The sequence below is a fragment of the Macrotis lagotis genome, chromosome 3 (assembly GCF_037893015.1).
Source record: "Macrotis lagotis isolate mMagLag1 chromosome 3, bilby.v1.9.chrom.fasta, whole genome shotgun sequence".
NCBI classification, from domain to species: Eukaryota; Metazoa; Chordata; class Mammalia; order Peramelemorphia; family Peramelidae; genus Macrotis; species Macrotis lagotis.
Window position 1 is genome coordinate 100,698,368 of NC_133660.1, and position 23,044 is coordinate 100,721,411.

Genomic DNA, 23,044 nt, shown 5'->3' on the forward strand with positions numbered 1-23,044 from the left:
TATACCGTGGAACATAGAATCCAACAAACAAATGGACTATGATTTATAAATAGTTGTGGAAGGAGCCCAAATGGATGCTGGTGAAGAATGCAACTCTTAAAGTTGACCTATTAAATCAAATTATTTGGTCGAATATATACTAAGACTAGCAAAGCCACACTTAGGTACTTTTGCATCTAGAGTAAGCATGACATAAGTCACAAAAGGTATTCTTAGCTAGAGAACAAGCTGGACCCCACCCTGTGGAGAGTAAAGAGATGTCTAAATGCATCAGCAATAAAGGAAATAGATTATCTAGTAGCTTCCTGTTTTTAACTAAGTCTTGAAAATTAGACTTTAAAGTCAGTTATTTCTTCACATGTGACAACCAAGTAGCTTGATAACTGAAAAAAACAAACAAACCCTTTTGGGGAGAACTGAGAGTTTGAAGTCAACTAGTCCCTCTTCCCCTCCAAAAAACCAAAGCCAAAATGAAACCCTAAAAAATAATGAAAATTAGAGTTGTAAGAGACTTTAAGGGATATTATTTAATCCAATTTTATGGAAAAACTGAGACCCCCCCCCAAAGAAGAGAAGCTACTTGACCAAGATCACAAAGATTTCTTAATTAACTTTTACTAAAATGAAGATGATCTTTAAGACAGTCAAATGGAGCCAAAATCTCAGATTCACTGATTATTAGAAACAGCAGGGACCTTGCTCTTCTTCAACTACCTCATTTTATACTGGAAACAGAACCTCAGAGTTAGTGGCAAAGCAGGAATAAGCCAAGTGTCCTACTTCCCAGTGTAGTACTCTTTCAGCCCAGTTGCTGAAACCTGGTCTATTGAGATCTGGCCTTGGCCAGATTGCTTGCTCAAGAATCCTGGCTCTTCACAAACCTGAGACCCTGGTTTTATGATTTAGAAGCAGTTAGGTAGAGAGGGGTGGGCCCTTTCACCTTTCCTAACTGCAGTCTAGCCCCATGCTTGCTAAAACCCAGGAAATGGCAGTTTAATAGCTTTCTGTAGATGGAGTGGGGTGCTTAGCCTTCACCTAGTCTATGGGGGTAAGATGAGATGAGGTGTACAGATGGTCAACACATGTAGTTTCCTACATGGTCTAGTGTTGGATGATGCACTGCCACTGCCAATTGCTTGCATTGAAATATTGGCCCTCACTCCTTGCCTGGAGCTTAAGTCCTACCAACTTCAACTTTTTTTTCTCTCCACACTGAGCCAAGAGCTACTTCTCAAAAGAAACCAAGTCCTTCTTAACTGTTACTATTATCCTGTTATTAGACTCTGCTTCCTTCCTTCTTCTTTAAAAGAATAAAAATGCTGTAGTACCTTTGAAATTTTCTGATACTGGTAGTAGTTTCTACTCTAAAGGATAAATAGCAAAGAAAACTCTCAAAAATAAACAGTATTTGAATGTCAAAGAAGAAAAAAAAAATTTTTTTCCGCTTCTCTAGAGTTGGATCAACAGTGCTTTCTTTTTCCAAAAATAATTCAACCAAAGTATTTTTTAAAATCTTAAAGAAAAAGGTATTATAATTTCTTTTAAACACTGTGAAACTTGTATCTATCCCATTCTATTTCATAATGAACCATTTATTTTTAACAACCTGAAAACAGGGTGGTATAGACTATTCAACTAACCCTTGATTATTCTGGGACACAGCAGAAGGTAAAAAGCTTTGGTTCTTTTAGCTTCCTTTTAAAGGCAGATACACTATATTTCAAGTATTGGATTTTCATTCAATATTGGAAATCATTTTGGATTTCTTGCCTGAATGAGAAATTGATAACCTACCTCCAACATACATACTCCAGAAAAAATTTAAAATGCATACCATACAAAATAATGATCAAGAATGGTAAGAAATAACATTGTCTTCTTCCACCTCAAAACCACAGAAAAAGCTATTCAGGAGATCATGGACAACAGAAAAGTGGGCTGCTAGAAAAGCAAGGACCCAGGCAGAGAAGCAAATTGATATACCTTCAAATGATCAGAGATAGGACAGAAAATGTCTAGCCTACAAGGCTCTATATCCAGAGGCAAAAAAATCAGAGGTCTCCCAAAAAACAAAATCTAAGTCAGAAAGACCCAAAATGGGGGGGGGGGGGGGAGAGGGAGAGAGGGAGAGAGAGAGAGAGAGAGAGAGAGAGAGAGAGAGAGAGAGAGAGAGAGAGAGAACTCTCAAAATTAAGAAAAAGTCAAAGTCACATGACCTGGCAACATCTACTTAAAATATTCCAAAAATCAAAAGTTTTAGTCTTTCAACTAAGAATAACTTAGTCTACACAAAGGTAAGCATAATCCTACAGAAAATAAAGATCTTTAATAGAATAGAGAATTTTCAAGCATCTCTGAAAAGATCAGAACTGAGTAGAAACTTTGAAATGCAGACACAAATAAGAGAATTCTAAAAAAGTACGCACATTTGAGCAACTGGAAAGAGTTGTATGGTAATTAGTATTCACATTCCAATTTGGGATAGGAAAGAAAACTTTTTCGAGATTTAAGTTTCAAAGAGTCCTGGGAGAGTTAAAAAAACTCATGAACATATTCCTCCTCTAGTTACTTTTATCCTTTTTATTCTTAAGAGTTCTTGAAAATTGGTTATGTTTTGCAGATTTAAAGAGGAAAAATAGAAGGGAGGGTTAAAAGTACATTACTGTAGAAAAGAAAGGGGGATAGAAAAAGCTATTTCTCATAATCAGAGTATTATGAAAAGCCTACAAATATGAAAAACAATAGGCTGGGGAATATCTGATGAACTTTTATTTGAAATGGACCAAAGAAGGCTAAATATTCAAATACACAAAATTTGGTGCTGAAATATATCAAATAAAACTGTTCACTGCTGTATTGGTTTGCATATCTTTTAAATTTAAAACTTTAATAATTACTTTAATATTATATTATAATAATTTTCTATTTCATAATAATAAAAACATGCTTTTTTATAAGGCATTTTTGCACTTGCTTATTTAAATGATGCTTGCTCTTTGAAGCCACAATTTTGTAAAATGCATGATGGGATTTTTATTTTTTTAAACAGTTAAACATTTCATGTGACTTTAGATTATATGCACACAAATCTATAAATATATATATATATATATTAGTATTATCATGTCAAACTTTTCCCCTTTTGATGCACTTTTTTCTCAATAAGTACAACTACAAAACACACCGACCACTTTTTAAATAAACTCAAAAAGGCATTTCATAAATTGGATAGTTAAAAGGACTAGGAATTGATGGGTGTGCTTATGAGCATTTATGTATGGAACTTTTCAACTTCTAGCCACAGATAAGAACATTTCACATGCCTTAGGTTTGTTTCTGAATGTGAAATAAGTTGCTTATAAGGTAGTATTCTACTGAATTGGTGAAAACTAGATAGTGCTGCAGAAAATATGGTAAATTGTACACTGTCACTTTGTTATGTAGAGAACAAGAGTTTAACTTCTTTTTCTGTGCCATCAAATTAAATACTTTTTTTTAAAAACTATTAATTTCCCTATCATGTCATTTTAAGAACTAGGTAACTAATTCAATCAATATATTCTAGTCTCAATCATATTTTACAGCATGATGATAGAAGTTTACTGTAGAGTTAAGTAAAATTAAATTGTTATAAATTAAAAAAGAGAGTCAAGAGACTAAGGGAGTTTGGAAGGTGAGAAGATAATACCAGGGAGACAACAGTCACAAATAAAATAAATTTCCAAATCTTGACAGAGGAATTTTAAAAAAAATGAGTTGGGGCCAGGGTGGGGAGGAAAATAAATGCAAAGTAGAATCTAAATTGTAATATGTAAATAAAATAGAATAAAATTAAGAAACAAGACAAGACAAAATAAAATATTTTTAAAAATCCCAGGTAGTAAGAAAACTGATAATAGATGAAAATCAGCAGAATCAAAAAACCCTGAGTTTTACAAGGATAGCAATAAATAAAAATAACTGAAATATTTAATAATGCATGGCTAAACATATTTCCCAAGATTCTATGATTCAGAGAGAGAGGTTGAACAAAAGGTCCAAATAAAAAGACATATGTTTGGATATAGTTATTATGTGAATTTATTTACTTGATTATATTATTTGTTATAAAGATGAGTATTTTGGTTCTTTCATTTTTTTTAAGTAGGACGATTTGGAGGAGAGTAGGGGATTATCAATTATGATGAAAAAAGAGAGGAGCATTGAAATATTTTTTTAAATGTACAAATGAGCACAAATAAAGATCAGAAGGAAGCACTTTCAAGCAGGACAGTTTTGAAAGTAACACATGGAAGTTGTTATCTGCCTAAAGAAAACAGAATGAATGGAGATTTATGTTTCATTTATAATTTTTTTTATGTTCTGCTATACATATGGAAATGTTCCTTTTTGGTTTTTAAGTTCATAAAAATTATAAAAAGGATAAAAGTGCTTAAGTGAAGGTAATATGAAAACAAACATATCAATTACAATTTATAAATTCAAAAAAAAAATCACCATTTGACTGTTAAGGACACACAATGTAAACAATTCACAACGTAAACTGCCAAGACTAGATCTGTCTTCCTCCTTAATTTAATCTTCATCCTCATCTTTATGAACAGTCATAAAGCAAAACTACAGCTTCTAATACCTTTAACACTTTATGTCATTTATGAAACTGACCAGGAGGATATCAATTTGGCTGAAATCAGATAAAATAAAAACATTTGGTCTTTGAAACTTTTGTGAGATCCTCTATAAAATGTATTACATTGCTGCGCAATGCATACCTTCTCACCCCACTGTTTGGGTGTTGTTGAGACAACCTGGTGAAAACTGGATTGATTTAAAGTTTCAATCCTAGTATATTTCAGTCCTATAGGAGTCATAGAGACATAGCCACTATGAAAGAGATATAGGCTGAATAACAAGAAATATGATAGATTCCTATTATCCTTCTACACATCGGAGTAATAATTCTTAGATCTAAATATAGTCATACTGTTCATTTAGCTTGCTTAAAATTCATTAAACACACATGTGTATACATATTTATAGAAGAGAGAGATATTCATCTTTATACATGGTGTATTGTAAGAACAAATCCTATACAAAGTATCAAAAATTTTAACTTTCTGGAATTATTTAATGTTCACATTGTTGAATTAAATTCCACTCAGTATTCATCATAGATTCTCGGAATTGGAAGAAACCTTAGAGGCCATCTAATCCAATTCATATTCTGAGCAATAGGCTTACTGCTTATTTTAAAATGTCATTTTGTGTGTGGGGGGATGGGGGAGTCACCAGTTTGAATTTAGTTTATTCATCTCTCTCCTCCCAAATACATGTTCTATTCTGACCTGGGAGGACTCCACAGAACAGCCCAAATCACAATGGGAACTTTGAAATTTCATGATAACCCAACAGTAAAAGACATGATGTTCCATCAAAAAGTTGTAAATTATTATGTATAATAATAACATATAATAATTGTGTCACCACAGGTAATCTTAATGATCATAACAAACTCACCAGCTGACCTTTCCTTCTGATCATCAGTTATAATTTTATATTGTTTTTTCTCACAGTGCAATAGTTTGATTTTAGCTTTTTATATGTTACCTATTAACCTAACCACTACTGTTTCTTATCCATGTTAGCTATTTAAACTGGATAATATTGTCTAAGACAGTTGTGAAGTTCATCTTCAGTTGTACTAGACTCAGTTACTCTTAAATTCTGAGATCACTTAGAAACTGTCTATAATAGAGCCTCCTGACACCCTGACACAAGTATCTCTTGTGCCTACAAAGAAAAGCAGCTTAAACCTTTTTTGATTTTTCTCTGTCCCTTCCTTAAATTCATATTACCACTAATCAAGACAAACTACTGCAATGGCCTTCTGAAAGGTCTTTTTACCATACTCCCTCCAATTCATTCTTCATACTTTTGTCAACAATCTTTATTTTACACACATGTGAACAAAATTTCCCTGTTCAAAAATCTTCACTGGTTTACTACTGTCTCACAAAGTTCAAACTTCTGGGCATTTTAGGTCATGCAAAACCTGGTTCCCCCATACCTTTTCCAGACTCATTTTAGATTTTTCTCCTCCCTGCTTTGGTAAAGTTTGGTCCCCAAACATATACTCTTCTCTTTTACCTCATGCCTTCTATCCAGCTGTTCGATATATGTGGAATGCTCTCCTCCTTCACCTTTTTTTTAAAACTGAAGCCCATCCTTTAAAGCCCAACAGTAATGTCATTTCTGCAGGAAGCCTTCCCTGATCTCTCTGGGAGCCTATACAAGCCCTTGGGACTTGTATAGCAATTTGTTTTATATTTTATATCACATATAGCAATATATGTATCTCATTTCTCTAATAAGCTATAAGCTTCACAAGGGCAAAAACACCATCTTAATTACATTTTCCATTTCCTCAAGTGCCTAGCACAGTATTGTTCACACCGAAGGTGTCTAACAAGTATGTGCTGCTAGATTGATTGGTTGTTCCAAATCAGTCAGACCCTGACTAAATAAAAGGACAATGCTATGTAAAATACAAAAGAATTTGTAATTCCAAAGGCATTTTTATCTAAGCATCACCAAAGGTCTTCAAGGATTGTTGGAAACTGCTATTGCAAAGAGCAGACTGTTGCTAAATTGCTCCATTTATATCAATTAAAACAAAATTGCATTCTGCTTGCAACTGAAAAACAGCACAAATTGTTAACAGTTGTTTTGGTGATGATATATATTTTCATAAATTCAAAATAAGAGTGAACATATGTTATTGGAGACTGCAAACTTGAAACTAGTTCATAACTTACCTGCTCTTTTTGAAATTTTAAAAGTGTTATTAAAACATAATATAAACTTCAATATAATTAACTAAACTTCCTACCAACATTCAAATTAACTTTAACATAAAATGTAACAATTTTTCAGACATTCCCTGCAAAAGTGCTCATTTGGGTTGTTTCATACTTAGCTCTCTTCCCTCTATATTTGCCCATATTTAGAGTATGGAAAGGTGATTATTTTTTACTCTTTATTCTAAAGGGTTGAGAGTAAGAGCAGAGTCAAGAGACAGAGGGGAAGCTATACTAACTCCTACACAGTTTTTTCTCATTCTCTCCCTTTCCAGGGTTTTCCTGTCTTCTCTTTTCACCTTCTTCCCACTCCCAACCACGAGATTATATAAGGTAAGCCTAGCTTCCTAGGGTGGGTGAGAAGAGGCAGCTGCAAAGGGTAAGTGGAATTGATTTAATTGCTCTCACTTGGGTGGAGTGCCTATCTTCAACTCTTTGATTTGAGGTACTAAAGATGTTTGAAGTATATGTCCCATTAGCCTGCAAATCTAATGAAGGTAGGTTTTCTTGAAACAATCCCTCTCTATTCCCATAACTTTTGGAAGAAATATCTATTGTATTATTGTTTGTGAGACCCAATCTTTTTATCGGAAATAATAAAAGACATTAAATGTTTTAAAATCTTGTAATCAGATAAAGTTCAACCACTGTTCTAAATTTTGGCAAATGAGTCAGAGATTTCTTTCTTTTCCTAAAACTGTTCTTAAACTTAAGGTTGACTTCAAAATCTACTATGGTTGGGAGAATCTTGCCTATCTTTTACTGGATCATCTAATTTCCAGCTGCCTACTTTTTCCTACTTATCTCAAATTTCCTACTTTTAAAAAGGAACATTTTTGCAATTTGGTTATAATTGGATTATTTTTGCCAATGTTCTCATTAAATTGGCTATAGATGCGAGATAGAATTGGAGATATTGTTTTAATGCTTCTGTAGCTGATATAAAATTTTTTGCACTCACTGGCTAATTTATGCTACTGAAATGAAGAATATAAAGTCCCCAAACTTATAATCATTTGTTTTTCCTGAGCCTAGTGACTCTTCTCTATTGTTGGTCAATCACTACCTTGATCTTTGCCAAATTAGAAATGGAATTTTGGAGTGTAGAACCCTTCAGGCAAGAAAAATTTGCAAGCTATGATCCTAGGCATTATCAAATGCATATTAAGTGAATGCACGAATTGAATTGATTCTTATTCTTGCTTTGCACACCTCAGGAGTCTACCTTGTTGTTAGTTTTTTTAAACTATCCCCATAGGTTACTAAGACAAAAGGAACACTGATTGTAGAAAATGCACACTAAAAACTAAAATGTGAAAGAGAATGTCTTTTTATTTATAGAAAGGAGGAAACTGAACCTGATTTCCTGACATTAAACCAGAAAGACAGCAAAAGAGCAATTATGACAAAGGAATAACAATAACTACTAAGAAAAAGCTAATCAAACAATTCTTCATGGAAAAGGTAACATATTTGTTTCTGACCCTGATTTTTTTTTAAATAATATACACAACCTTAAATATTTATGAATCTGAAAAAAACTGAGCTAAAGGAATAAGTCAATGTTATAGTTAGGTTATCTTCAACATTTAATGAATCTATGATCTTATCTCCTTCTGATCACAACCTTTCACTCCTATATCATTCTTCACCATGTTTTTAAGTAGATTCTTCACAGAAAACCCACTCAACATACTTGAATCTTTCCTCTTAATCTTTTTTACATTTTATGAATACCATAAATAGATCTTTTTTAAAAACGTATTTTATTGACTCTTGTTTGAAAATAGGAATGTTCTCTATCTAGTTTTCTATCTAGTTTTTGTTTTTTCAGGTTTGTCTGATTCCTCATGACTCTTTTTGGAGTTTTCTTGGTAAGGATACTTAAGTGGTTGTTCGCCATTTCCTTCTCCAGCTCATTTTACAAATGAGGAAATCTAGGCAAACAGTGTGAAGTGACTTGGCCAGGGTCATATAGCTCATAACTGTCTGCAGCAAGATTTGAACTCAAAAAGAGTATTCCTGAATCCAGGCCAAGCACTCTATTCACTACACCACCTAACCATGATAAGAGTACAAAGGATCACAGAATAATATTCTAGAGCTGGGAGGGGCCAAGAATTCAAACCCTGAATTTAAAAAGTCTTATGAATTTGAGGACCTAGTTCAGATCTTGACCCTGGCTACTATATGACCTGGGAGTAATAATACAAAGTCTCTTGTACCGTTTCCTCTTTTTTGTACTATTAGGAAGGCAAACTAGATACCTCTTCTGGATCCTGGGCTCTACAGTCTTTCAGGGAAAAAAAAAAATTTCTTAGGCTCTAGGACTGGAATTTAAGAATATTTTGAAGGATCAAGCAATTTTTAAAAAAATTGTCAATTGATTCATTTGGTCATTCTAATTTAAAAATTCCAGGTTCAATTCTATTAAAGTTTTGTGGCTGAAAAAACATATAATTTTCTCCCCCAGCGAAATATAAGACAAATTTCAGATCTTGTTTAGAAATCATCATTTTTGTGCAATAACTGCTCTAGTTTCTTTCACATAGTCACAGTAGACAAAAAACATGTGTCCAATTGAATTCCACTTTCTCTGACCCAGTATAAATCAGTGCCTGAGATTTTTCAGTGGCTTTTATAGCTTATAGAGAAACTGATATTTAATATCTAAAACCCCTTAAATATATTGCAAATTGATTTTTGCTAGTAGGGTTTGAGATGAAATTCCCATAAGGAAAAATGTTTCTTTTGTGACAGAGCTTGGTCTTACATAAACTGTTCACTGAAACCCAGAAAGACAGGTGTGTATTTTCAATTATCTATTGTTAACCATTGAGGATATTCTCACATACTTAAGATGAATGAAAAGAAGTAGGGTAAGCATATTTAATGAAAAATCCTTTTTAACAATATCATAATGATTGTGTGGGAAGGGAAAACCGCCTTTCCTATATACACTAATGACTGACAGTGCACTTATTTCAAAAGTTTAATTCATTTTCTTGTGGCACAGGGTATATTATAATTTATTTAAAGGTGTCATTTTTTTCCATTCATTCATTATTTAAATCCAGGGACTAGAGAGATTGTATTAAACATGTAAAAAATGTTTCCTGACTCATCTCAATTTTGCTTTATTACCTTAAATATATAAACACTTCTATAGGTTTGGCTAATGCTATGATTTCTCTTAGGAACTTTTAGGCCATTAATCATTAAAAAAAATCTACACTAAAGTAGAATCGAAATTGAACAAGCATACAGTCATATCTCAGATCAGGTCCTTTTTGGCAATTGAGATAGGAAATTTATTTTCTCAAGGCATGAAAAGTATACTGGACATTTTTCTTCTGATCGCTAAACCTTACTTTTAAAACTTCACTTTTTTGAGGAGATGATAAATGAATGCATAAAGACACACACACATATAAATATATATGATTATACATTTTTGTGTATGTGTTCATGTAACTTTTCATATTTTCATATTCCATAGACTTCTTGGACCAAGAATTGCAAGATCTTTTCTTCAAAAATATAATTGTAAACCTAAAATTGGATAGGAGGTCTTTAAGTCCAACCCTCTAATTTTATATAAAAGAAAACTAAGCCCTAGTGTAGTTATTCAATAACCTAAGGTCACAATGGTATTAATCATCAGAATCAGGATTTGAACTCATGTCCTCTGACTTCAAAACAAGTACCACACCCCCTTTCAGCATGAGACCATAGAGCTCTGAATTTGGAGTCAAAGGAGTAATCCTTAAATTCCATCATTGCTACCTTAGATTATTTTAGGTAAATCACTTTGGGCCTCAGTTTCTTCATTTGTAAAGTGAAGGAAACAAACTAGATCATCTTCAAGAATCTTGGGCACTGATTTATATTGGGTCAGCGAAAATAGAATTCAATTGGACACATGTTTTTTGCCTGCTGACTATGTGAAGGAAACTAAAGCAGTTATTGCAAAAAAAAAAAATGATTTCTATTTAGTTCTAATATTAAGTACTTAATGTAGCAAAATGACTAGGATAAGAGATTTTTATTATAGTCTTCATTTTTCCATTAAATGTGTGATCCTAAAGAAGTCTTACTAAACCCTTTTCTGCTTGAGATCACCCATCTATAAAAATGGGAATATCTGCCTCTTCCTCATAAAGATAATGAAATATAAATTAACACTGAATTCAAAAATACTAAGATCGAAATAATATTAAGAAATTATTTTGAATAACTATTTAGAAATCAATATTTAAAAATTCAAAATGCGCTTTGTAACTTGCTGTTGACTCTTTTACTAGTAGGTGCTATAACTATAGTCCAAATTCAGGTCTTCAGATTCTCTTAAGTCTATTGCTTATTTCATCCTACCAAGCTTCTAGAATGTAGTAGATCTTAGAATATTTAAGAGTTCATTCATTTCTTTATTCTGCACATTTCCAATGAGAGGCTATTTATGTGAAAGGAACTATATACTGTGCAGTTTGGGATAGTGGGTATAAAGAAGAAAGTCTCTATCTTCAGCAAATTTATAATTTTATATAAGAAATATGATGGCTGAACAAATAACTTATAATAATAATAATTCACATTTACAGAGTTCCTTAAGGCTTACAAAATATCTTTTCCCAAAATCCCTATGAAGTAAATAGTTTTTAAAAAGAGAGAGAAATTATTTTTAAAGAGATTCTCCCAAAATTCAATGGGTATTTAGAAATGGATGAGATCACATTTAAAAAGATAAGATGATCGTGGAAATCTCTTTATGAAAGAGGTTGCATTTGAGCTGAATCTTGAAAGAAGGTTACCATTTTCATAGGGGACAAGCAGGTGGTGCTTATAGAATGAACAAAAGGGAAATGAGAGATAAGTGAGGGTCATACTTGGAAGATGCTTACTAATCCATTTTAGCCCAAGCACAAGGTACTCTTAATGGACCATTCAGAAAAATAGGCTTGGAAAGGTACACTGAGGCTCAATCATCAAGAGATCTTAAAAGTCAGGTTCAGATATTTTTGTTCATTGGAAAAATTAATATAGAAATAACTTTATAATTTTTATACATAAAACATAGGTATAAACAGTGTCCTAAGTGATAGAATAATTTCACTGTTACTTAGCTGGCTCCTAGAATTTAATATAAGAATTGGGAGAATAAGTTTTACCAAGCATACTCTAGGCAAACACATCATGTTACTGTTTTTGTTATATACAGTGCCTTAAGGTTTATAAAGAGTTTTCTTCAAAATAATGAATGTGACAAGTTGCCTGAGAAATGTAAAGTCAGGTCATCTGAGCACTTGAATACCAGGTATACTTTTGCAAAACTCAAGTTTTTTTTGACCACTGGAAAAATATTTTTATAGGAATATAGAAACATAGAAATGACTAGTGGTAATCTTTTAAAACCAAATATTTTTAGATACATTTAATTACCTTATTTTTCAGAGATCAGACTTTCATCAACTTCAGCCATCTTGAATAGGGGTCAAATCTAGACATAAAACAGAGAAAGAAAAAAATCTCTGAGAAGAAAGCAATAAAAATAGCCAAAGATCTAATGATTATTATGACCTAAGTACAGAACTATAGATTCTAAGAGTTGGAAGGAATTTGAAAAATTCATCTAATCCTACCTCCTCATTTTACAGAGCAGGACCCTGAGTCACAGGAAGGTGAAATGACTTACCCAAGGTTGTAAAAGTATGTTGCAATTAGTGATAGAGCCAGTCTTTGAACCTATGTCTTCAAGGTCCAAATTCAATGATGTTTCCCCCTTATGACAGGCTGCTTGAAATGAATAAGTACAATTGATGGACATACAAATAACCAAGAAGAATATTTTTCAAAGAAGGGGAAAATCTATGTAAATATTGTCATGATAGTTAAAGCTAAGAATGAGAGGTTTATCAAAAAGGGCTAATAAGAATAAAAGGGGTTTTTTTTTTTTTAGCTTTCTCAGAGGAAAAAAAGAAAAAATGATATCGAGAGAAGACTGTCACAGTGTTCAAAAGTGGAAATAGTGAACAACTAGTTTTCTTTTTCTTTCATCAAGGAGAGTAATATCCTGACTAAAAAGGATAGAGCTAAAAGGGTTAAGAAAAAACCCTAACCTAAGTGAAGATGAGAATTGTCAGAAATAACTCCAAGTGACCTTGCCCAGCTGAATTATGATCTAAAATATAAAAGAAGATGTATAACAGTGATCTCTGAGAAATCATGTAAATCAGGTTAGGTCTCATTATACTGAATGAAGATAGAACAATATCTCAATTTTCAGTGGGAATAAGATTGACTCTATAAAGCATAGTTTGGAAAACAACAGTTTTCTATCAAAATTCCATAATAAATAGTTTGTGAGCCTGTAGAGAGGAAAATAGCAATCACTAAGAGCTGGCATGAATTCATTGAGAATAAATAATATAAAATCAACTTAATTTCATTTTTTATGTAATTACTAAGGGTAGATCAGGAAAAGGCCAACTAGATAGAAAACTGTTATTTCTATAAAGCATTAAAAAAAAATCTTATATAGGTGGCTAGGTGGTGTAGTGGATAAAGCACCAGCCCTGGAGTCAGGAGTACCTGGATTCATATCCATTCTCAGACACTTAATAATTACCTAGCTGTGTGGCCTTGGGCAAGCCACTTAACCCCATTTGCCTTGCAAAAAAACATTAAAAAAAACCAAACAAAAAAAATCTTACAATAAATAGTGGGGTGGGCATCAGCTCAAACTGACTTACATGTGTGGTTATTGTTAAATTTTCATGTCAACATGTATACCTCAGAAATAGGCAAACATTACCAATCAGCATCTGATTTGATGTATCCTTAAGAAAATGAGGAGAAAATGTTAATGATGCTGATTAAGATTAAAGGCATCATGTGTGACTAGTTCTTCAACTAGTCCTTCAATTTTGACATTCAAAACTGACTATAATCCTCCAAGTGAAGTTTGATACAGGCAGAATACAATGGGATTTCCCCCTTCCTTCTTGGAAACTAAGGCCTTCAAGATACAATCCAAGATTGGTCTTTTTTTGTTGCCACAATTCATTGCTGACTTACACTGAATTTGCAGCCACTGGATTACAAATAGCTACACTAAACTAAGGGAATAGGAAAGGATGAAAAGGAGGTATGTTGGCTGTCCTTTTAATTTAAAAAAAATACTGTAGCTTTCAGTATTTTACACCACAGTTCCTCACAAATTTTTTTCTCCCAAATCCCGAAACATAGAAAATTCTTTTCTATCAGAGAAAAATAAGCAGATCCCTTGGATCAAATGGACCAACATTTCACCACCCCTAGTACCTAATCTCTCCACTTAGAAGTGGAAAGCTTGTTTTACCTTCTCTGGGACCAAAACTGCTGTTAAAAATTATTCTGAATTCACATTGGTTTTTTTTTAAATGTTATTTTTACCTCTATTATTGTAGTCATTGTTTTCCTAGTTCACTCTAACAATTCACATAAATTTTCTTATGTTTTCTGAATTCATCATATTCACAATTTCTTATAGTACAATAATATCTCATATGTATTTAGGTAGGTATATTCATATACCATATTTTTTTTCAGCAGTTCTCCAAATGATAGGAAATCACTTGGTTTCCTGTTGAATTTTTTTTTCCTGCCACAAAAAAAGTGCTGTTAAAAATATTGTGTAATATTTGTGTACTTTCTGCTTTTGGTTGATTTGAGGTATAAACTCAGTATCAGAATGTCAGAATGATTTAGCCAATTGGGCTTGTCTTCCCATAGATTCTACAACAAAGAATATTTCTGACTTTTATCATTTCCCCCAATCTGATGGGAGTGGCAGGAAACCCAGGAAATTGTTCTAGGAAAGAAATCATTTAGTGTTTATCTTTCTATCTCCAGTCTAGCATAATGACTTGCACATAGCAGTTACTTAATATTGTCAATTTTAATTTCACCTCAGTTTTGTTGTAACCATTTAGTAGCCTATGTATTAATTGGCATCAAATATTACCAGCTCATTAACTTCAATTCAACAAATATTTATGAAGTACCTGCTAGAAGACAGGTACTGGTCTATATACTTGGATGGGAAGCTAGAAATTAAAGTTTAGACAGGAGTTTACATTCTATTGAGGAAATACAACATATATACAAGTTATGTAAATGAAATGTAATTTGAGAAGGGGTCTATTACTGTCAACTAGATCAGGAGAGCTTTCTAGTAGGAGGCATCACTAAACTAAGAATTGAAGAAATTAAGCATTCTAAGAGACAATGATGAGAAGGGAGTAAATTCAAGGCATGGCAGAGTCGGGGATTGCCACAGCCTAAAAAAAGCCTGTGCAAAGGAAAAAGAGTCATCAGATAGAAAGCTGTTTGATGACAATAGAATAGTTTTGCCATGATATAGGCGGGAAAGATATTACTGAGAAATTTGAGAAAAAAGGCAAGTTGGGGACAGATAGAAATATAAAGGAACCAAAGTTACACTCACTAAATAGAGGTACATAGAGTGTAACAAAAGTTATACTCACTAAATAGAGGTACACTAAATAGAAGTGTATAATAGTTTTTCATTATTTTTTCACGTTTGTGCTAAAAATACTAAACATCAAGCAAATTTTAAAGAATGTCGTGATCTATTATGATTATATTAGAATCAAAATTCTAGGTCAATTTAAGGTTGGAGGAAAAGACCAAAACTTGAGCAATGGTACCAATGAGACAAGATCAGAAACATGAGCCACTCAGAGGTTTTAAAATATAATGTGAAGTTATGTAGGAAAATTTTCTTTGTTTTTTCCATAGTCATTTGGAATATATACGGTATATGCCATACATATATATTCCTTATGCACTCTCTCTCTCTGTATATATATCTATATACACACATATATGTATATATTTATATCTAGATATCGAGATATTAGAATATAAACTTTTTTGGGGGCAGCTAGGTGGCGCAGTGGATAGAGCACAGATCCTGGAGTCAGGAGTACCTGAGTTCAAATCCGGCCTCAGACACTTAATAATTACCTAGCTGTGTGGCCTTGGGCAAGTCACTTATCCCCATTGCTTTGCAAAAAAACAACTAAAAAAAAAGAATATAAACTCTTTTAGTTTATACTTTTCTTTACATCTTCAAGTGCTCAACACAATGTTTGGAGCACAGACTTAATAAATGCTCACTGATTGATAATCCATTTATTCAGGTAGTTTTTTATTAAGTGTTTACTATGTGCCAATGACTATAAAGTGCATGTTAGATTATTGCATAATTGGAGATAGAAAGGGTTAATTATAATTTGTAACACTTGAGTTACTTCAAGGAGAAACCATTGAAAATGCACATGTATATGAGACAAAAGGAAAATGACATGTTGGAAGGGATGTGGAAAAATTGTATGGGTGGAGTTGTGAATTGGTCCAACAATTATGGAAAACAATTTGGAACTATGCCCAAAAGGATATAAAATTATGACTACTAGGTCAATAACCCAAAGAGATCAAAGAAAAAGTAAAAAGACCCCCCCACCATATGTTAAAAAATTTATGGCAACTTTTTTGGTTGTGGCAAAGAATTGGAAATTGAGGGAATACCTCAATAAATTGTGGTATACGATTATAATGGAATAGTCTTGTAATATTAAAAAATGACAAAAGACAGACAAACTGATGCAAAGTGAAGTGAGTAAAAGTAGAACATTGTGTACAGAAACAACAATAGTGCAGATAATCAGCTACACATGACCTGGCTATTCTCAACAATACAAAGATCCAGAACAATTTTGAAGGATTTAGATGAAAAATGCTATCCATCTCTAGAGAAAGAGTTGATGGAGTCTGAATGCAGATTGAAGTATACTGTTTTTTTTTATTTCTCTTGAGAGTTTTGGTCTGGTTTTCTATTACAACATAGGTTAATATGAAAATATGTTTAACCAGACTGCATATATAATCTTTATCAAATTGATAATAATAATAATAATGATGATATTTGTCTCTAATTCTCAAAGAAGACCATGAAACCAGGGAGGTGATGCCATGACAAGCATGTGAATCAGATTTGAGTGTGGGAGTTCTATGCTAAGTCACCAGCCTCAACTTTCTCCTCCAGATCATCTGGGTCCAGTGGTCAGATAAGAATCAGTATGACTGGAGATAGCCCTCTATGTGAGGCGGTCAGGGTTAAGTGACTTGCTCAGGGTCACACAGTTAGTGTCAGTTGTCTGAGACCCCTTTCAAACTCTGGTCCTACTGCCTCCAAGGCTATATACTATATAGCTATTATACTACCTAGCTGCCCCTCTTTATCAAATTACTTGCTTTAACATTGAAGGGGGAGAGAAAAAAGAGTGGGAGAGAATTATTTGGAATTCAAAATTGTAAAAAATTAAAGTTAAATTCTTTTTTATACATAATTGAGAAAAATAAAAATTTTAAATTATATAAAAAGAAACAAGGGGGATGATTTTAAAAAAAAGCTGGAAAACATGAATTGATGCAAATTAATTGATGAGCTACTATAACAACAATATTATAACAATAATCTGCTGTGAATGACTTAGCTCTTCTTATCAATATAATGATCTGACACAATACTAAAGGACTTCTAATGAAAAATGATATCCATATCCAGAAAAATGACTGAAGTCTGAGAGTAGATTGAGGCATAATTTTTTAAACTTTATTTTTCTAGCTTTTTTCCTTCTAGCAACATGGCTCATATGCAAATTATAATTAATAACACACTTCTTGCCTTTTCAATTGATAAGGTAGGAAAAGAAAGGAGAGAATTCAGAATTCCAATTTTTCAAATGCTAAAAAAATAATAAATTAGACTTTTTTAAATGGCTTTTAAAAAATTTGCACATATAAATCTTTTTTTTCCATGAGAAAACCAACAAAAGAAACTCTTTCAATGCTCTTTTATGCCTGGATAGTGCTTGACACTGGAAGGCCAGTTTAATTAGGAATTTATAAAAATGAACAGACCCTGCAAAAGAAATATTTACTGCTCTTAACACTATTTATATTGCTGCATATAAACATTAAATACTAATTTTTCAAAAAAGTAAATTTGTGTCACACATTTTATTTGCACTAAGCATTGCTGGGACATGCCTAAAATATTATAATGTCTATACAGTGTTTGGTGCATTCCAGTGGCTAAGTGATAATGTATCTATCATTTCTGTTTTATTGGTGAAGTTTTTTTTAATTCACTTTTATATCCAAGAAAAGTGAGACAAAGTAGTTGTCCATTTTCTTCACTCAAGTGGGACAGAAGAAAAAAGAGGAAGAGATGGGGAAAAGGAAGAGAAAAGAAAGAAGGAAGGAAGGAAAAGAGATTTTTAGTTCTTTCAACATGTAATAAGGGAGCCTAAATTCCGAACCCTCTTGGAACAGATACCAATGAAAACAAAACAATGTCAACAGGGACTGAATGCTTGCAAGACATTTTCATCAGAGTTCTCTCCTTGTTAGTAGCTCAGGCCTTGCTAAGCAGAAGATATTCTGATGATAATTTTGAGAGTCTTTTTAAGGGTGGTCCCTACCAGTCTTTTTTTGTAGTTTATAGTTTGCTCTTTAAAAAAAAAATGAAGTTTGGGGTAGCTGGATAGAGCACCAGCCCTGGAGTCAGGAGTACCTGAGTTCAAATTCGACCTCAGACACTTAAAAATTACCTAGCTGCCAAGCCACTTAACCCCATTGCCTTGCAAAAAAAAAAAAAAAAATGAAGTTCAAGAATTTACAAATTAAAAAAAAATCTTCTGATAGCAATTTTTATGGTCCAAAGAGTTGTTTTAATACGCTATAAATTGGATAGCTCATATTTTTAGTTAACATTTATTCTAAAATAAATTAAATGAAATATATTAAAACATTATATTAATTAAAATAGATAAAATAAATTAAGGTTTTCCTTTGTTCTCTTGACTTTTGTTCTAGATTCTATATTCTATTTAAAAATTGCTTAATTTAGACCAAAAGGTGTATACCCCCACTCCCCCACCCCAGAAAAAGGTTTAGCCCCAAAACAAAGTTCTGAATATAATGAATCTTAGACATACTCGTCTACTGAAATGGCTGTTTTCCACATCTGGAGAACACTACAGATTGCCCTTCAGTGGAAAAAAAACAGTGGAGTTATATATCCAATATGACCTTTTTCTATGCTTCAGAAACATATGGTGAGTTGCTAAAGGCTGATTTATAAAGAATGGACCCAGCTGCTTTTCTAATTTCATTTAAAACTTTAGAAACACTAAAAGACAAAGTGCAGAAATCTAAGAATGCTTTCTATTTTTGGTTTAAAACTTAACAAAAATTCTTTAAAATAATCATGTTCTAGACATATAAAAGGTAAAGTTCTGTGAGGATAGTGACTATTGGTATATTTTTCTTTCCCTCCAGGTGGCATTTTCATGCTGTCCTTCTCTCCTTTCCCCATCCCCAGATTCCATGTAGCATTCTTTTTGTGTTTAACTTTTCCTGGACACTATCCATGCTCAGTATCTCTTTCCTTCTGCCTCTACATGAAAGCTTGCTTGTTCTGGGTCCAACTGCCTCAAAAAAAAAAAAAAAACTGTTTTAGAAAGGCAATGTGGTCTGTCGAAAACTAGACTAGAGTTGGGAAAGACCCATTTTGGAATACTGTTTCTGGCACTTATTAGTTGGTTGGTGATGAGCGAGTCATTACAGTTTTTCAAGTCTCAATTTCTTTGTCTGTGAAATGGTGATAATACCAGTAGTATCCCTCACAGGGATATTGTGGGGATCAAATGAAATGTTTATAAAGCACATTATAAACCTTAGAGTGTTATATAAATGCCAACTATTATAGGTGTTTTATTTTTCTATCTTCTCCTGTCTCCCACTTCTAACCTAGTAGCTTATGGAACAATGAATGCAATTAATCTAATTAATCTATGCTCAAGTACTATTCACTAATTCATTACAATTCAAGACAATGAATATACCCCTCTAGAAGTGTTTCTATTTCAACTGGAAATTACTAATCATCCTTAAATCAAAGGAAAATACACACACACACACACACACACACACACACACACACACAGACACACTCTTCTAATAATAATATTTTTAGGTAAATTTTAGGAAAATCATGTGGAGTAAAGCATTTAGAAACCAAAGGGTCTTTTGATAGCCTTCAAATTATACCCAATAGGCATCTGCCTACTCTGTATAAATAGAAAATTACTTCTGTTGGCTAGAATGTGCATCTTAAGAAATCAAAATGGAAAGAGACAGTTTATGTTTTAAGATACCCCATTCAGCAAGTGAACATACTCATAGTAGCATGTGCACTGATTTATTTAAACCTTGGTCAAAAATCTGTCTGTCTTTTATGTCCAAGAACTAATACAACAAATAAGAAAGGAAAGAAAATGTGGCCTAGATGGTCAAGCATCTGAACCAAGTCATTCTGCCAAACCAGAATGAACCACATAGATGAACCCTATATCATAATCAAATGTCAGTATTCAAAAATGAACCAGAACTATATCCTAGAGTTTTAAAAAAATGAGAAAATAGTAACATCAAAGTCATTTCTAAAATGAACTTCAAAATAGTCCTCAAATGTATTATTCTCTTTGGGTTCCTACAGGTACAATGATGAATTATGGCTACTTGCCAAATATCCATTTGACTCTAAAAGCTCAATCAGTTGATCAGGATCCAATATCATTAGAAAAGCTGGGAAAAAAGGGACATGTCCAATAACAATAAGAGTCCTGTTTGAATAGTCACTGGAAGATCTCTTTTGGTGGACTGATTCTGAAGGTACAATAATCTTTGCCAAGACTGGAGCTACAAGAGATTTACAGTAGGACCAGGCAGAAAGAAACAGGGTTGTTGACAAAGGCAGCAGAAAACATTTGACATTTTTGTAGTTGAGATAAAGATGAGGAAATTGAGGTTCATGTACAAGGGTCACACAATAAATAACTGTCAAAACTGGGGGGAAATGTGTTATCTCTTTTGGGAGGCAAGGGATATATCTGAGATGAGCTATAGAGTCATATTTGTGAGACTCGTGATGAGGTGCAATCCTATTAGCCTTGGTGCCAACAGTCAATGGTAAGGATGAAATTAATTTTCAGACTCATGATGACAAATAGCTACTCAGAATTACAGGGCTTAGAGTTGGGTGAGTTTTCATCTGTTTAGTCTAGTAGTTCCTGACCCTTCTGTCAAAAAAAACTGGTGTCACTGCTTAGAGGTTTGTCTTATTAGTACATGCCTCAACCCACTGTCATGTAATAGTTTATATCATATATTTGTTAATTTTATAAAATGAATTTCTAATATAGGTAATAAGATTTAATAGACTTCTCTTTGAATGTTGGCCTTTCATGACTATTCCATGTAGAGAGAAGGTTGCTGAAGAATATCTATGGACTTTTAAACCAGAAAGGGACTATTCGGTAGAATATTATTAAGTAGAATTATTAGGTATTTAGTTAAATACCTCCAAAGAAGAAATTGGTATCTCAGGATTATTGAGTCAAATACATTTAAATATAGAAGTATATATATATATATACATATATATATATGTATATGTAATTTCCTATATATATATATATATATATATATATAATCAACATTAATTTTTAAAAGGTTCAAAACATGTTTATTCATAGAGGTATAATGGAAAAGATGCTGAATTTTGAGAGGTATAATGGAAAAGATGCTGAATTTTGAGTCAAATAATTGCTTAAATCTTCAATGCTATGTTAAGAGCAGTAAGTATTCTCACTAAGTGTAGCATCTTTGTCCTTATATTAAGATTGTTGTGAGATATAATTACTTCATGTAGGGAAAAAAAGTTTTCCACTCTGTGATTCTGGAGAATCTATTTATTATAGCTTAATAAGTAATCTATTCTCTGCAAAATTATTGACTATCAACATAAAGTTCACTGTACTTGAAATAACCATTGCTGTAAACTTTCCCTCCTAGCCAAGCAAGGGCAACCAAAAAAAAAATAGATGAACAAGTAGATAGGTATATATCATTCTCTTTTATCTTTTCTTGTACTTAATCTGAACTTGGAAGATAAGGGCCAATTATGCTTTAGGAGAAAGAGGGAATGACTTGGGAAGGGGAAGATAAAAAGAAACTTTTGGGATATCTTTTAACTTAACATGATCAAAATTTAATTTATCTTCTATCCTTGCTCCTCCAGAGTCTTTTCAAAAAAACATCATCTACCTCCAGCATCTGACCTTGCTGCCTTTAGGTTCTCCTTAATCTAGTCTTGCACAACATTGCCAAATAAATCCTTTAAGGCAATTTGTCTCATGATACTCTCTTCCTTAAAAGTGTTGTATGTAGATCTTAACTTTCTTACCCCTCAAGTTTTACAAGGCCCTGAATAATATAACTCTTCTGCTAATCTAAGACTTTCCCCTTCCTCTACTCCTACTCCTTGATATATATCTTCAATGTCACTTAGGCTAGTGTCTTCATCATCATACAAAGATATTATTTCTTGAATCTGTGCTATTATTTGTTATTCCCAGGTCTAATATACTCTCCCTTCCTGTTCCTATCTAAATTCTATTTCTTTGAGGCTAAGTATTTCTCAAATACTCCATGAAGCCTTCCTTTACTCCTTTAGCCCCCCCGATCTAGAATCACACATAATTTAGTTATTCTATTAGTATTATTACATATTATGTGATTTGTGCATACACTACAATGTACATTATATGTATATATTATGTTATATACACTATTATAAGAAAGTCAAAATACATAGTCTAAGAAAGGGTTTTGGTTTATGTTTTTATGAAAAGTTTTATAAAAATATTTAAGTCACAATTAATTATACATATAAAAACAACTCCAAAAACTGTGTGGATACACCACTGAATCATTATCCATTCAAGGGAATTCATGGCTGTGATTTCAGTGTGGGAGGAGGAAACTCTAAATGAATAAACTACCAAAGCAGTGCCACAAACTCTTCTTAAATTTATAGTCTTAATGAGTTGTCTGGGACAGTGAGAGACTAAGGTAACTTGCTCCAAGTCGAAGGATTATATTATAGGCCTACAACTTGAAGAAATCTCAAGAGGGCATGTAGTACAAGACCTTCTTTATACAGATAAAAAAACTGAAGCTCAAGAAGGTCAAATGAGTTCAAAGTAATATGCAAT

The 23,044-nt window shown here is 32.7% G+C and overlaps 1 protein-coding gene across 7 annotated transcripts in view; it reads right to left on the bottom strand.

Annotated features, from left to right (window-relative positions):
* Positions 1-23,044, bottom strand: part of NPY5R (neuropeptide Y receptor Y5) — a 163,939-nt gene that overhangs the window by 111,592 nt on the left and 29,303 nt on the right. For all 7 annotated transcript variants that reach the window (XR_012476969.1, XR_012476970.1, XR_012476971.1 and 4 more), the window contains one exon: positions 12,297-12,354. The gene's annotated coding sequence lies outside the window, so the exon portion shown is untranslated. The remainder of the gene's footprint in view (positions 1-12,296; positions 12,355-23,044) is intronic.